Below are 15,319 nucleotides of genomic sequence, written 5' to 3'. Positions count from 1 at the left end.
AAGCACACATTGTAATTAGCTTATAGTCGATCTTGGAGAGAAAGTGTCCACTGTCGCCATGCCAGATGTTCCTAGCTACTTAAATATGGTGCACCGGAAAGTACCATCTGTTCTCACTCTCGTTGACCTTTACTGAAGGTTTCTTCTGATTGGTTTTCTGATTGGCCCAGAGCTTGCACTTAGCGTCTAGCAGTTGAGCAAGATGAAATGCTAGATGCTAGCCATAGGTGGTCTGCAAAACATCGCATTAGGTGAGTTAGCGATCGAAAGGTACAATGAATATCAAGAGATTGCAAGGTGTAGAATCTCTCCAGGGTGCCACTATAATTTAATTCCATCAAGTGCTGTTATCCTGGCAAGGGGAAGGTGCAAAAAATATACTAAGTGCATGGGGGCCAATAATGCATGGGGGCCAATAAAGTTTTTGAGGATTTTATTTTTAAATTTATTTTATAAATATTAATATATTCTTTAATTATATCAGTAACACACGTGTTTCCCATATGGTACTCAATGGATCTCTTTGCTTTGTGTAAAACAAAGGTCTAACTGAGATTAGACTGTATGACGCTGGTCATATAACTGGTAGGAAATGTATTTCCCATATTGCAGGTCACTGAGAATGGCTGTACTTGGCTACAGGGGCATTAGTCATGTTCATGACATTGTGTGGCTAATGTCATTCATTGTAAAATTAACTGTTTCATGCGTTCTCCCTCTCTTTACTGAAGAAACAGCTAACAGGGAGCCAAACATAACAATGAAAGAGCATTCAAATTTGTTCAGAACACTTGACTCATACAATACAAGCAATACGAACAACGTCTCTTTTGTTGAAGTTCGAGAATAGCTCAGACCTCTCTTGACTAATGCACAACATCAGTACATACAGGTTAACCCTATCCCAGCAGTAGACACACACACACACACACACTCACAAACTGCGTTTAGAAAACACTGGGTAATGTAATGGTTACACAGTTAAACTGCTACATGCCCTCTAAAGGTACATTGTCAGTTTTAATTGGAGTAAAAGCTGAGATAGAACAAGTGTATTTCTGTTTTTAATGAGGTCTATGACTTCGGACTTCGTGCTGTTCTCCCTCCCTCTCTCTCTCCTCCGTCCCTCTGTTTTGCCTTACAGTTTTATCTCTCGCTCTCTCAGACCATCCATGCATCTCTCTAGGACTTGTATGATGTTGTTCCCCTCTGTTCCATCTCATTGCCTCTGTGTGTATCTGTCTGGACCCCCTCTAATCTTTCATCTGACGGTATCCTGTAGCTGTTTCTTTCCACCTCCCTTTCTCTTTCAGCCTTTATCTGGTTATTCATGGCCCTCTTTGTTGTGTGACCTCCCTCCACTCTTCCTCCGTGGAGCAGTAAGGACTGTCTCACCATGAAGAAAAGCAAATAACTCCGTCTTCCTTGGCACAGAAGGAGTGGCCAATTGGGGACTTTTTTTCAGTTAGGGACTGTTGGTCTTTTATGGCCCAGCCGGGGGTGTGTGAGGAGGCTGCGGCCTCCCACTGAGCGCCGTGGACTATAGTCAGAGACAGATGACAGCAAATGGCTTGATAAAGAACAAATTAGATTAAGTCATGCCATTTTTTTTGCTGTAGCCACATACTTAGATCAGAACTATTTCCTCTTCCTGTCTTTCTCTTTCTTTGTGTAACTCAATCTGTCTTGCTGTCTGTCTGTCTGTCTATCTCTCTATGTTTCTGTCTCTCTTCCTTTCTGTCTCTCTCTTAGATCAGACACACATACGTACAGTCACACAGACATGCAGTCACTCAGACATACATAACTGCCGGCACAAGTATGCGAGTTCATATATATCTATTTGTGTGTTAGTGTGTATTTATGTGAGCATGTATGCATGTATGTGTACAATTTACCTCTTTCTAACTAACTGGTCTTATTTTCACATGGCCATTGAACAGCTATATACTCTTTCAAGGGCTTTTTAGTTTCAAATACAATGTGGTACAATATCTCTCTTCACATTGTCTTTGTAAATACTGCACCATATTAGAGTGTGGCCTATAGCACTAACATTGGCTTCTATAAAGAAGACAGGCCTTATGAATGCAATACCATCAACTCATTTTTGGAGGTCAATTTAGTACAAACTGTGATATCTGTCTTTTGGAGGCTTCTCATACACAGGGCTAAATATTGCATTAAAGCAATGGGAAAAGAAAAGATCCCAGCCTTAAATCTTTCAGATCCCCGTCTACATGAACAAAATCCCTGCTGCAGTTTATCCCTGTAAAGATGCCATTAATTAATTAGAAGACAAACCACAGATGAAGTAGAAAACCATTGTAGTTAAGGTAATACATTTCAACAAACAAAAAGCTGTACAGAGAAAATATAACTGCTGTCAGATTTGCTGTCATAATGTATCCAAATTATATATATTTTTCTCTAATCTTCTCTCTTATGTCCTACTCCCCCTCCTTTCCTTCCATCCATACTTTGTTTCATATTCTCTCTTTCATCATCCTTCTCTCTTTCTTTCTCTCTTTCTCACCCTCCCACTCCTTCCCTTCTTTCTATCTTGCCATTTTCTTTCCGTTTACGGCCATGTGAATGGCGCAAATGCTTTTTTGGTCCTTCTAGTCGCTGTGTGGATGCGAAAGACATTATGAAGGGTTCTCGTTAGTGTTTGTCCTCCTCAGCGTCTCGTACTTGGTGTGTCCCCCAGTCATCTCAGTTAATGTGTAAGCTTATCTGACGAGTCGCCTGACTCTGCTTTTACTAGACGACTTTACAATCTTCCGCAGAGATCGAAAGGCTGCTTTGGGTAATAGTAGGGGGTTGTGTTTGTACCCTCATCAACAACTCCTGGTGTTGGCCTGCCAAAGCAAAAAGCTCAAATTCTGGTACACCCAACTGTGAAGTTCTGATGCTAACATGCAGACCTCATTATTTGCCACGGGAACTAAGCTGTGTTTTCATCGCTGCTGTTTACAACCCCCACAAGTTAACATTAGGACAGCACTCAGTGACAACATTCACTACTTTCAATAAGAGCGAGGGAAGTTATTCAAAAAGGAGGAGTACAGAACAGTATGGCATTTATACTGCACAGAAATGATCTTAGCGTCAATGCATGTTTCTTATGCTATATCTTCAGTTTCTGGTTTGCTCAAAGTGTATGATACTTGATATACAATCCTTTTTTGTTATATTACTAAAGTCATAGTTCTGAAAGCTCTTTTCACACATTTTAATTCTTTAGAGTCAGACATTTAGCCTGCCTCTCCGCTAAAAGTGAATTTAAATTGGTTCAAGAAGTTGAACAGGATGGTACAGGGTTAGTGGATCATTGTCTTGCTTCAAAGTCAGGCAGGTTGGTGTGTATTGGGTCATGGTCACACATTTGGGACCAGCCTGGGATAGATGGTGTAGGTTCCCTGCACCAAGAGAATGAGACAGCACAACAGCAGCTTAAGAAGTTTAGCATGTCAGCCCTGGTCTTCCGCAAACACTAACACTGCTCCTTTAAGACCGTCCCCTGGTATGGGAACTGCAACCTTTAGCGGGTAATTAAGATGGCCCAGTACTTCACCTGGGCCAAGCTCTCACGCATCTTGGACATCTTTATGAAGCAGTGGCTGACAAAGGTTGGCACTATTATCAAGGACCACTTATTTATCAATTTACAGTTAGAACAAGGAGGTCTGTATCAGAGCATGATATCCCATACCAATAGGCAGGGCCGGCCTAGGCATAAGCGACATAGGCAATCTGTTAGGGCCCCCAACTGCTAGGGGGCCCTGGGCTGCTAGTGAGCCAAGACCACTAGATGAGAGGGGGCCCCCCACAAATCAAATGTTGCTTAGGGACCCAAAATGCTAGGGCCAGCACTGCCAAAAGGCCACAAGGCAGTGTCTGCTTGCAAGCCATTAAGCTGCAAAATACTTTCACTGGACCGACTGACCCCTGCCACCTGCTTAGATCATTCAAAAAAAACGACTATTCATTAATGCTCAGGCAATTATTATTACTGGGCCCCAATTAAAACAGCTCTATTTCCCTACCTGATACTGTACATGTGTAAATACTGCAAATCACGTACTGACCACTTTACACTCTTCACAATATTATCACTATTATTACCTCTCTTTTTTGTGTTTTACTTAAATCACCAACTGTCTTGATCGATTGGTGAAAATGACATACATAAGCTACTAAACTGTTTAAACACAAACATGGCTTAAAAACCTAACCGCACAGACTGAAAGCTCAGTACGGTCTGGAGGGTTCCAGACAGCCAAATCTCACTATACCAACTCGCTTCCCATCAGCCTCCAAATCTATGTGTAATTTCATTTGCCATTAATTTATGTATTAATAGATACAGTAAAAGGCCTGTTTAAGTCCATTCAGAACACTGGCGGCGGCAGGAAGGATTCCCACTGGGCTTGGGCTCGACGGACTGCGTCAACACATCACCCGGAGAGAGGAGGAAATGGAGGGAGTGAAGTATCCTTCTAATCAACCAAATTAGGACCCTTAGGGCTGGATTCTTTCTCTATTCGGTCCTTCCCGCTCGGTGTATTGCTCAGCAATTATAAGGGCACCTTGTGTGTGACTCACTGCAATGCTTCAGCCCATAAGTGTTTCTGAATGATTGTCAGTATTTATAGAAGTACACAAGTCAAACTGAGGATTATGTGAAGAGGAGGGCTGAGGTTCTGTTCTCTCTCACGTGTCAGGTCACATAGACTTGCAGAGCTGAAGGAAGAGCCGTGGCTCTCAGTTTATGTTACACCATTTTCCTACCAACATTGGCTGAATAGGCCTTTCAATCACTTATATGCTTTTATCAAGAAAATCAAGAAAATCAAGACCAAAGGTTGCCCAATGATGGATGATATCTATGGAATGTGGAGGTGTTGGCTTTCATTCATGTCCTGATATTTTATTCATCCCTTGCACCATCTGTTGTTTTCCCTCCTTACATTTCTCCTGTCATCTTTTAGATCCATCTGACTGTAGGTATACGTTTTCCCACATTGTTTAGCCCTACACCTCTCCTCTCTCATTCCCTCTACTCTCCTTCCCCCATCCTTTAATATGGTTCCCATCACGTTTCTGAGACGAACAGATCTTGGATCGGGCTGCCTTACATGGGGAAGTAAAGTGGGTGAGTCAGAGAATGTCAGATGGGCAGTGTTAACTTCTGAAGCCCTTTGTTTTCCCAGTTTCCGACAGTTCTGAAAGAACTCCTCCAACAGATTCAATGTTCTTCTTCTCACATATGAAAATGGAAATGTCTCACAGCTCGGGAAAACACGAAGCGTAATCACAGTTGAGAGGTAGAGTTAGCTGGCTCGTGTTAACTACTAACTTGTTGTGTTAGCCCTGCCCTCTGCGTTATTGGAATATTCTTCCTTTTATTCTCAGTACTTTTCTGCACGTTTGCCTTTAACATTTTAACATGAGATGGGCATAACGTCACTGTACTAACAAAAAGCCCAAAACCATGGAAAGCATCTTTAACTAATAGGCTGAATGGCTTGCAGTCTTGCATGCTGATTTGTGCAACATTGCCATCCGTGAATAGTAAATTCATAAAATATTTCCTATTAATTTGGCTGAAAATGACACCAGTAGTTATGAGAGCTAAAATTTTTGTTTCTTTGAAGTCATACTGTACATTTAAAAATGTTATGTTGGAGTTGTACAATGTAGGAAATAGGCTGTCCCCTTGTAAATGTTCTGGCATGACTTCTGGCCTGATGTGTCACTTTCCATTGGGACATTCAATGTGTTCACTATCTATCCATTTTACTGGTTATGTTACTGTAAATGCAATCTACTCCAAAGGTAGTGTGCGCAAATTCTTAATTGTTTCAAGTCTCCTGTCCCAACATGTCAAGTTCTGGACAGACAGGTCTGCATGCCTCATTGCATCTGTCTGGGAGAACTCAGAAACACTACATGATGGGGAGAGGATGAAAAGTGCACACTTTGACCAACATTCAATCCAAGTCTTTATGCTGCAGCAATAATAAAACATAAGCGCCTGTAAAATTATACAAGTTCTTATAACGTTTAATTGTTTGGCTTTTAATTAAGTACCTAAATCTGGATATTAGGAAATATAACCTGTAGAAGTCGAAACTGGATGCATTTCACCCTGGGCTAGGATTGTAATAAGGAAACGATTTACATATATTTTTCACCCCGCAGGAGTCAAAGGCACGGTAAACAGGACAATGCAAAAGTTAACATGGGTTTAAACTCAGAACACTTCGGAACTATATATGTGTACTCCTAGATAAAAACTGATTGGGAAAGCTTACAATTATGGATAATCTAACCGTTCATATTTTCTCCATTGAAAGTGAGAACCTGCAAAAACTGCTGCATGTTTCATGGTTTAACAGGGAATCCAAATGTCAACTCAATATTTGGTATTGTCACAGTTTTTTCTAATTCAGAAGGGCTCAGAAACAATGCCTGTACTGTTCACTGTGAGGGAGGAAGAGAAGGTGTGACAATAACAGGACTGCTATGATAATTTCCAGAAATGAATATATAAATTAATAGATACATTTGTAGTACAAACGCTTGTAAACGTCAGTCTTGAGTTTATACTTTTTGAGGAAGTGCATGCTACTTTCTCAATAGAGCCAGTCTCAGTATTGCTATGTGATAAAACAAATTTTTTTTAATGATACATGTTCAAAATAAAAACATACGGTGATCAGTGAAAAGGGAAAACTAGGTTACATTTATTTTTTTCTAAATATCCTATATTTTGTATTTTTACGTTTATCTTTGTTAAGGAAGTTAATGTTGTTATGCTAACAGTTTTATGCACTGCAAGGCTTCCTGGTGTTAGAAATCAGCCGTTTCGTATAGCGGTTGTAATAATTATCGCATACCCATTTGTCAAGGGAGATGGTAATTCAATTATTTATTGCAGCATTAGAAAGTCTTGTTCATGAGGTTATGGACCTGGTCTTCCTTACAAAACCTCAATCTCATCTCACTCAATCTCTTCTCACTGTAATGTTGGTTACAAGCTGATATATACATTGAAGGGTGTGTCTACCAAACAAAGATCAGGTTTCCAAGACAGTAACCCCCATGCCAAATAGTCAATGTAAACATTCCTGGGGTTAGTAGAGCGCAACCTACAGAGAGATAATCTAAACAGAGAGGTATCTGTTGTTCTCATTATCTACGCACATTCACCAACAATGAAACTTACATTCACATTGTAATTGTTAATGCTCAGATTCCACACTGGCCAAGGAATGGTTGTTTATGCAATAGTTAGACTTCAATAAATTGGTCCATACAAAGTATGTAGGAAAAGGCATTTCTGAAGGTAATTTTTAACAGCCTAAAGCTTCTGATTATTGAAATATTAGCTGTGATGTTTGAAGAGACTAACTGGGGACAGGCCATCACAAACAGGACTCTGGATGTCTGTCTCGCCACTTAAAGAATAAAAGGGTCAAGGAGATAATTCCTGTGGTTGGTGAAAAAGAAAGATGTGAAATATGAAAATGTGAAGTCAGATTCCAATATTTGAAAGTCTAGGGTGATTGAGGTGGCTAGTAGCCTGTTATTTAGCCTTGTGGGTAGATCATAGGCTGTGTCACTGTCTAGACTGTATGAGTCTGGACAGTGACACTGATGAGGTGCTGATATCCCTCATTTCACATATACCTGACTGCCAATTTATTGAGATAAACAACTGAAATATCTAATATAAGTTAATATTCAGACCCTTTTCCAAGCCACTCCCTAAGTATTCTGACCCTTTTCTATGCCACTCCAAATTGAGCTCAGATGCAACCAGTCTTTGATCAGCCTTGAGATGTCTCTAAAACCTGATTGCCGTCCGCATGTGGCAAATCCAAATGATTTGGCATGATTTAGAAAGGCAAGCACCTGTTTTTATGAGGTCCCACAATTCACAGAGCAAAAACCAAGCCATGAAATCCAAAGAGCTCCCTGTAGATCTCCATGGTAGAACTGTGTCGAGGCATAGATCTGAGGAAGAGTTTTCTCTGACGTGTTCTTCAATTAATGAAGCATTGAACGTTTCCATGGGCACAGTGGGCATTATGGGATACTGTGTGTGGATTGATATATCCAAACTATATCACAACCAAAAGTAAAGAAAGTGAAGGGGTCAGAATACTTTCCGAAGCCATTGTATTTGTGTTTGTCATCCCGGTATGTACCAATGTTTGTAAGATGAGACCCAACTGAAAAAGGCCTATAATATTTAGGTGCAAGCATTTCAACCCCCTTTTCACCCTCCAGTCCTGTAACATTACATCTGCATGGCCAACCTTAACAAAGTCACTGTTGAAGCTCTCAGTAATATTTTATTTATTAGGAGATATTACTTTCTCATCGGTGAGTGCTATGTAGCTGGGGTGAGGTTTTTCCTTTCATAGATTTTACAGTGGTTCAAAACATTTTAGGATCCGAACCGCTAGCGCAAATGTATGTTTGTAAACCCCTTCCTTTGCTTTGCTATTTGTCTTAGTGCACTGATTGCTTGCTTTCCTGAAGAGTTATCTATCAAATGGGATTTTGGAGGATAAAGCTATTCATCAGAGTTGTTTAATATGAATTACCTCAAACAATTCAGAGCTAAAGTAGGGGCTGTCGTGTTTGGCAAAGATTTTCTTGAATGGGGCATGTTTCGCGAAAACTAAGGAAGCCGTATTTAAAATAAGACTATGCATCCCTCAACCCAGGGTATAACGTCTTACAACTTGCACTTATTCTCACTCTCACTTGGACCCAGTGAATCAAGAAAGGGCCGAGACTGAGATTAAAGCTCAAAACTGCAAGTTTACTGTGGAAAACAAAATCACACCTCAATGGGTTACATCGGTTTACAAGGATGAACAACACTCTCACAGAGAAGAGAGAGTATTTATACCTTGCTTAATTATTCATGCACCTGTGGTCATCACATTGTCAGTCAGCCATGTGTCATTATATTAAGTTTATATTGCTGCCGTTATTCCCACCCTGAGGCCATATCTCAAGGCTAACACAAGTTCTAAACACAAGGTCCTGTTCTGAAAACAACCGAATACCTTCCCCCAAACTTTCTTTCTGCATTGCCCATTAATTTCAACACATGCTATCTGGAAAAGGCACATTACGGAACTAGTTCCTGTCTACTACAGTACATCCTGATCATACCCGGTGTACACCCTGATCATCCTTGGTATCAATGTCCACTGAATAATGGATGAATGCTATCAATATACTTAAACAATATACATAAACACATGCAATTGCTAAGCATATTGCATGTGATTGATTATCTGTGTCTGTTCTGTGGGTGTAGTGTAAGAAGTTGGTCCCAGCGTCATCAAGCCGCTCTCCTGAGAATTTCTATCCCAGGAAGGCAGGATTTAGCAGGTCAATTCTTGGATAATTGTTTTTTTTAGATTCCTCACAAAAAACAAGCGTAGAAGCAATATTTAACATTATCTCAGTTTGTATCATATTGGTTTTGCTTCAACGCACAAACAAAAGACAACGACTAGACAATGAAACAGCTTACAGTTGTTGCAAGAATCCAGCGGAACTCTGTGCTTGTTATCTAATGCATTATCACCAAAGCTAATTTTCAACTGCTGAAGGCTGTGGATGGATACCCTGCGTCAGGACCAATCAACTCCGGTCCAAGGGTCAAAACAGATTTTGCTTTTACATAGTAGTTCATTGCAATCATCTGGTCTCCAAGGTCTGATTCAGTCCTTATTAGGAGAACATTAATTCAGAAATGTTTTGGCCCTCAAGGGCCAGAGTTGAATTGCCCTGCCCTACAGCCATCCACATACCTTGCATATCTTGTTCTCAACCATTGTCCAACACGGAGTCTGAAAAAAGATTATCTTCCTCCAAAGTGGGCAGAAAATGTTACTAGATGAAAATATTAATTTGGTAGGCCTATGACATCCGTCACATTCATAAACTTTTTTACATACCTAAAATGCATGCTATTTACAATAGAACACAATTAGGCTATCGCTATTTGGGAAAACCTCTTTATGAATTATTAACTCATCTATTCTTCCTAGTCAGACAGTGACATCTGTCTTGTCATACACCCACAAGCTTTTATGTTTTGCAAACTAACCCCACCCTTCTGCTACCCATCCTAGATACCTAAAGACCTCAGGTGACAATAAAAGGCCACATTCATCTGCAATCTGTGCAAGTCATTATATCCAGTGCCCTCTAGAATTAATGGAAGCCCTTGGTTACGATGATCCAAAAAGTTGATAGCATTGTTGTTTATCTGCTTGATCTTATACTGAAAATATTACAGAATTCTATCCTTTTCTTTAAATTCGATCTCACTCTGACACCATGGCTGTCCTACCAACACAAATTAAATTTACTGACTGTTCGATTATCGTTGCATGAGAACCAGCCAAGCTCCCTCTCTCCCCTCCAAAAAATGTATTAAATATGACCTAACTCTTTAACTATTACTCATTGAATTAGTATGTTAATAGCAGTTTTTGGGGGAGTGCTTTTGTGTATCCAATGTAAAAACCAAAAAACAGGTCTCTACTCTTTTATTGATTCATAATGAATAAATCAAGTCAGTTTAATTATGTAATAGGTTGTGTAAAATAACAACGTGGTATATTTCAATGGTAGTGTGTTATTCAAAAGATTGGAAGGCACTGGTGGAAAGGCAAGATTCAGCCAACACCCTGTTTACCCCAGATTTGGGGTACTAACTTTTATCAGACTAACCAGTCAAATTCCATGCACCAAGATATATGAATGGACACTGACATCACACCTGCATCGCTAATGTACATTTGCTTGCATACATGCACAGGAAATAATGGTGCTTTTAAGACAACTGCCAATCCTGGGGGAAAAAACAGCTCTGACTGGGCATTATCAACTCTTGTCATGACTCCAGCATCTTGAGCCTGTTTTGCCAGTGTTTTGTTTTTGTCTCCAGTCTGAAGTTCGTTTTTCCTGAGTTTAGCTCCCGTATCCAGCTTCTAATTTTGGAAAGTCCTTTTGCTGTTTTTGTTTTGTTGCCTGTCGTTAATCTGCCGCCTGTACCTCTGTCTACAGTCACTCACCTGGATCGTCACTCACACCTGCCTGGCCATCTACCTCACTGCAGCACATCTACCTCACCTGCAGCACACTCCAGCAGAATGCCCAGGAGCATTTAATCTCACTGGCAACTGTTGTCTGTGTAGTTGTGGATGAGAAGGAGAGGACAACACGCAGACCGAACCGATTCCCTCTCTAGCATGAGCACGCTGAGTTATAATGTCTCCTGCTCCGTTGTTGCCTGTTCAGCTAATGGTTGCAGGCCACATCATTGATTGTGTCGGAGCTGCCCGAAAAAACATGGTGAGCCAACATCTGCCACAGTGCTTTTAAATCACTCTTGATGTGACTCTTTATTCATTTCAATAAAATACACAATAAAAAAGTATTCCATAAAGTACACTATTTTTGACAGATTAGCCTCTTTATCTGTCATTTCGAGCATAATTTATCTGTCCATCACATCAGAGTGGTGCTGCAGGCTTTGTGCATCTTGACCATACTGCTCAAAAATTTGAAGGATTTTCTATAATGAGCTGGATTCATCTGACAGGGTTCCTATTGGAGTTTACAAATTGGAATATTTGTAGGAACCTTTTAGGTATTTATTTTGGAACTAATCTTTTGAAAAATTTGAAAGACTAATCCTATTGAATGGTTTCAGATCATGATATAAAATCCTAAATGTTTTTTTTTACTAGGGGACTAAGATAATCGCAGGTTGCAAAGTCCAGGCACCCTGCACCAAAGATCAAGGTACATTCTCCAGCCTATTTATTTAGCAAGTGTAAAAACACATCAGTCTCCCCCTCAAACAAACACAAAACACTTTTACGTTAAGCAGCCCACTCATACACAAGCTGTATTTCATGGAAACAAAATATTGTTTTGGTCTGATCAATAACTATGCACCATGTCCCTCTGGAAAAGGTAAACAAAGAGATAGCATGTATTTATAGACTTTTTTTATGTGAGAACATGAATCATATTTGGTTTGTATTCAAACTTGACATGACTAATCTACCTACATTTTCAATCTCAAAATGAGCTGTACATGATGTGAGATATTGTATGGCTTTTTCTGTCTGAACGGAAAATAATCAGCAATATTTTATTAAACAAGCAATATGTTAAATGTTTGTATTGCAATATTAAAAAAACATTCTTAATATATCTTCAATAAAAATGGAATAATCATAGTGTTACACGAAATGTATTCGCCAAAAAGTATTTAAGCAACATTCAAAAGTGCATAATCAGGAATTGGACATCTTGAAATTGGGAGGAGGGATACATTTGAATAAAATACACTGCTCAAAAAAATTAAGGGAACATGTAATCATCACAGTATAACACCAAGACAATTTAACTTCAGGGATATCAATCTGTCCAGTTCGGAAGAATAAGCGATTGTGAATCAATGTCACCTGTTTTGGTGAAAATGAAAGTGACAACAGATGAACTGGAGAGGCTACAGCAAGACAACCCCAAAAAGGGAATGGTTTTGCAGGTGGTGGCCACAGACAATTGCTCTCTCCTTATCCTTCCTGACTGATTCTTCCCTAGTTTTGAGTTTTGCTAGTGTCCTTGTCACTACCGGTAGCCTGAGGCGGTATCAAGCCCATTCAGGTTGCACAGGTAGTCCAGCTCCTCCGGAATGGCTTTTCCAAATTTGCTGTTGCTAGAAGGTTTGCTGTGTCACCCAGTACAGTCTCAAGAGCATGGAGGAGATACCAGGAGACGGGCCATTACACGAGGAGAGCTGGACAGGGCCGTAGAAGGGTATCAACCCAGAAGCAGGATCTGTTCCTTTGTGTGAGGAGGAACAGGAGGAGCACTGCCAGAGTCCTACAAAATGACCTCCAGTGGGCTACTGGTGTGAATGTTTCTTTTCAAACTGTCAGAAACAGACTCCATGACCTCAATGAGACCGACTCCCGATCTCTTCTGGTAGGACCTGTGCTCACAGCCCAACACCTTGCAGCTCTATTGGCATTCGCCAAACAACACCAGAATATGCAGGCCTGCCATTGGCACCCTGTTCTCTTCACAGATGAGAGCAGGTTCACACTGAGCACATGTGACAGACATGAAAAAGTCTGGAGACACCATGGTGAACATCATCCAGCATGATCGGTTTGGCGGTGGGTCAGTGATGGTCTGGGGAGGTATATCCTTGGAGGGTCGCACAGACCTCCATGTGCTAGCCAACGGTACCCTGACTGTTGTTAGGTACCGGGGTGAAATCCTGACAGACCTTACGCTGGTGCAGTGGGGTCTGGGTTCCTCCTGTTGCTGGACAATGATTGTGATCTTTTATATACTTCATTTATCGAGACCTGATGTGTGATTTAAGTGTTCCCTTCATTTTCTGGAGCAGTCAGAAAATAAAATACAATTCAGAATTTCTGTTGGTCAGCTGAAGGTACAAGGTCTTCGGGTGTCAAATGGCAAAGCGGCACCCTCCCTCTGCCTCACACTCACAAGCTGTGTAGGTTACGTTAAAAGGGGCTTTGGCAATATCACCATGGAAAGCAATGACATGGTATGTTCATGTTTATGTGTGTGGGTAAAATGACAAGTTTAATAATTCACATTAATGGAAAGTTTATTAGCTATAGGGTACCTTGGATACCTTGCCATCAAGTAAAAAAAAAAAAAGAAAAGCACAGAGAAGGCAGAAATAAAAAAATCAACAAAACGTAACAGTAACCTTAAAGTTACATAAACCAGCTTAGCAAGCTAGGTAAACAAGAAGATTGCCCAAGTTAGCACACATTATTTAACATTGATAAAAACAATATGGTGCACGGTTCAATTCAGTAGCTAAATAACAATCAGTAAATAAATTGCATAAAATGCTGGCTAACTAGAACTAAGACTAACATTGGTAAGATGTATGTGTGCTATTTGGTTACTTTGACCTTCCCTGATGTTTTCAGGCCCTTCCTTATACCATTCTGAAGCATTTCAGTTACTACAAACCGTAGACCTAAATCCTTAAGATTTCAATGTGTTTGACCTATTTTTAATAAATTTTGTTGTTAATTTTGTCTGTTTATGAATATAATGGGAGTAGCCTAAAGGCCAAGCAATTTTTTAAATCACAAAATAGTTTTTATTGTCCAATGTGTTTGTCATGGTGCGGCGAACACATCCCGGACTGTCACATGTTTCCAATCTTCCACACAAGGTCCCAATCTAGCTAAGTTGTAAGTACTTGTGTTATTTCATATTGTCGTTTTTTGCTGCTTTAGTCAGCCCTTTACTTTGTGTGTTTTGTGCTCGGTGTTTGTTTATTTCTTATCAATTAAAGTATCCACACCGACTACCCCTGCCTGCACCTGGTTCCTTGTCCAAGCAACACTGCACTACACCACCTGTTGTGACAGAATGAGCCACCTAAACTGGAACCAGCAGGCTATGACGGAGGAGGATCACCTGTGGAATCGCCGCCTCCTCTCATGCATGCTCGGCACGTTCCTCTACCGAGACCTGGAGCGGGAAGCTCCCTTTACGGTGGAGCGTGTTGAGCGTGTACTCGCGGAGGCGTGCAGACAACGGGCCATCACAAGCACAAAGGAGCTGCTGGCCCGCTACCCATTCCGTTTGCGGAGGGACATCTTCCCTTCGTCTGGGAAAGCACAGAAGAAGAGGGCGAGGTGCCCAACGCTCGGTCCGAGGTCCCCCCAGGAAATTTTAGGGGGGGGCTGAGTGGGTGCCCGAGGGAAGTCCCGACGGCGCCCCCTATATGTCCGGTGCCTCCTCGACCCCGTGCAGGCTGGCCAGGCTGTAGGCTGGCAATTAGGCGCACACCGCTTCCTGCTCCGCGGCCTTCCGCCGCCCCTGTCCCTGAGCCCTGAGGCCGAGGAGGAGTGGCCTGCACCGCCTGAGGCCGAGGAGGAGTGGCCTGCACCGCCTGAGCTTGCCGGGGTTTGGCTGCCACCACCCTCTCCTGTCCCGGCCGCCCCGGCGCCCTCTCCTGTCCCGGCTCTTCCGGCTACCGACCCACCGTCGGCTCTTCCGGCTACCGACCCACCGTCGGCTCTTCCGGCTACCGACCCACCGTCGGCCGCCGGCTACCGACCCATCGTCGGCTCTCCCGGCCTCTGACCCTCCGCCGGCTACCGACCCTCCGTCGGCTCTCCCGGCCTCTGACCCTTCGCCGGCTCCTGATCTTCAGCCGGTTCTGCCTCCCCGGCCTGTCCCGACGGCTCCGCCA

This window comes from Esox lucius, chromosome 3, assembly GCF_011004845.1.
Source record: "Esox lucius isolate fEsoLuc1 chromosome 3, fEsoLuc1.pri, whole genome shotgun sequence".
Lineage (NCBI taxonomy): Eukaryota > Metazoa > Chordata > Actinopteri > Esociformes > Esocidae > Esox > Esox lucius.
This window is presented reverse-complemented; position numbering follows the sequence as displayed.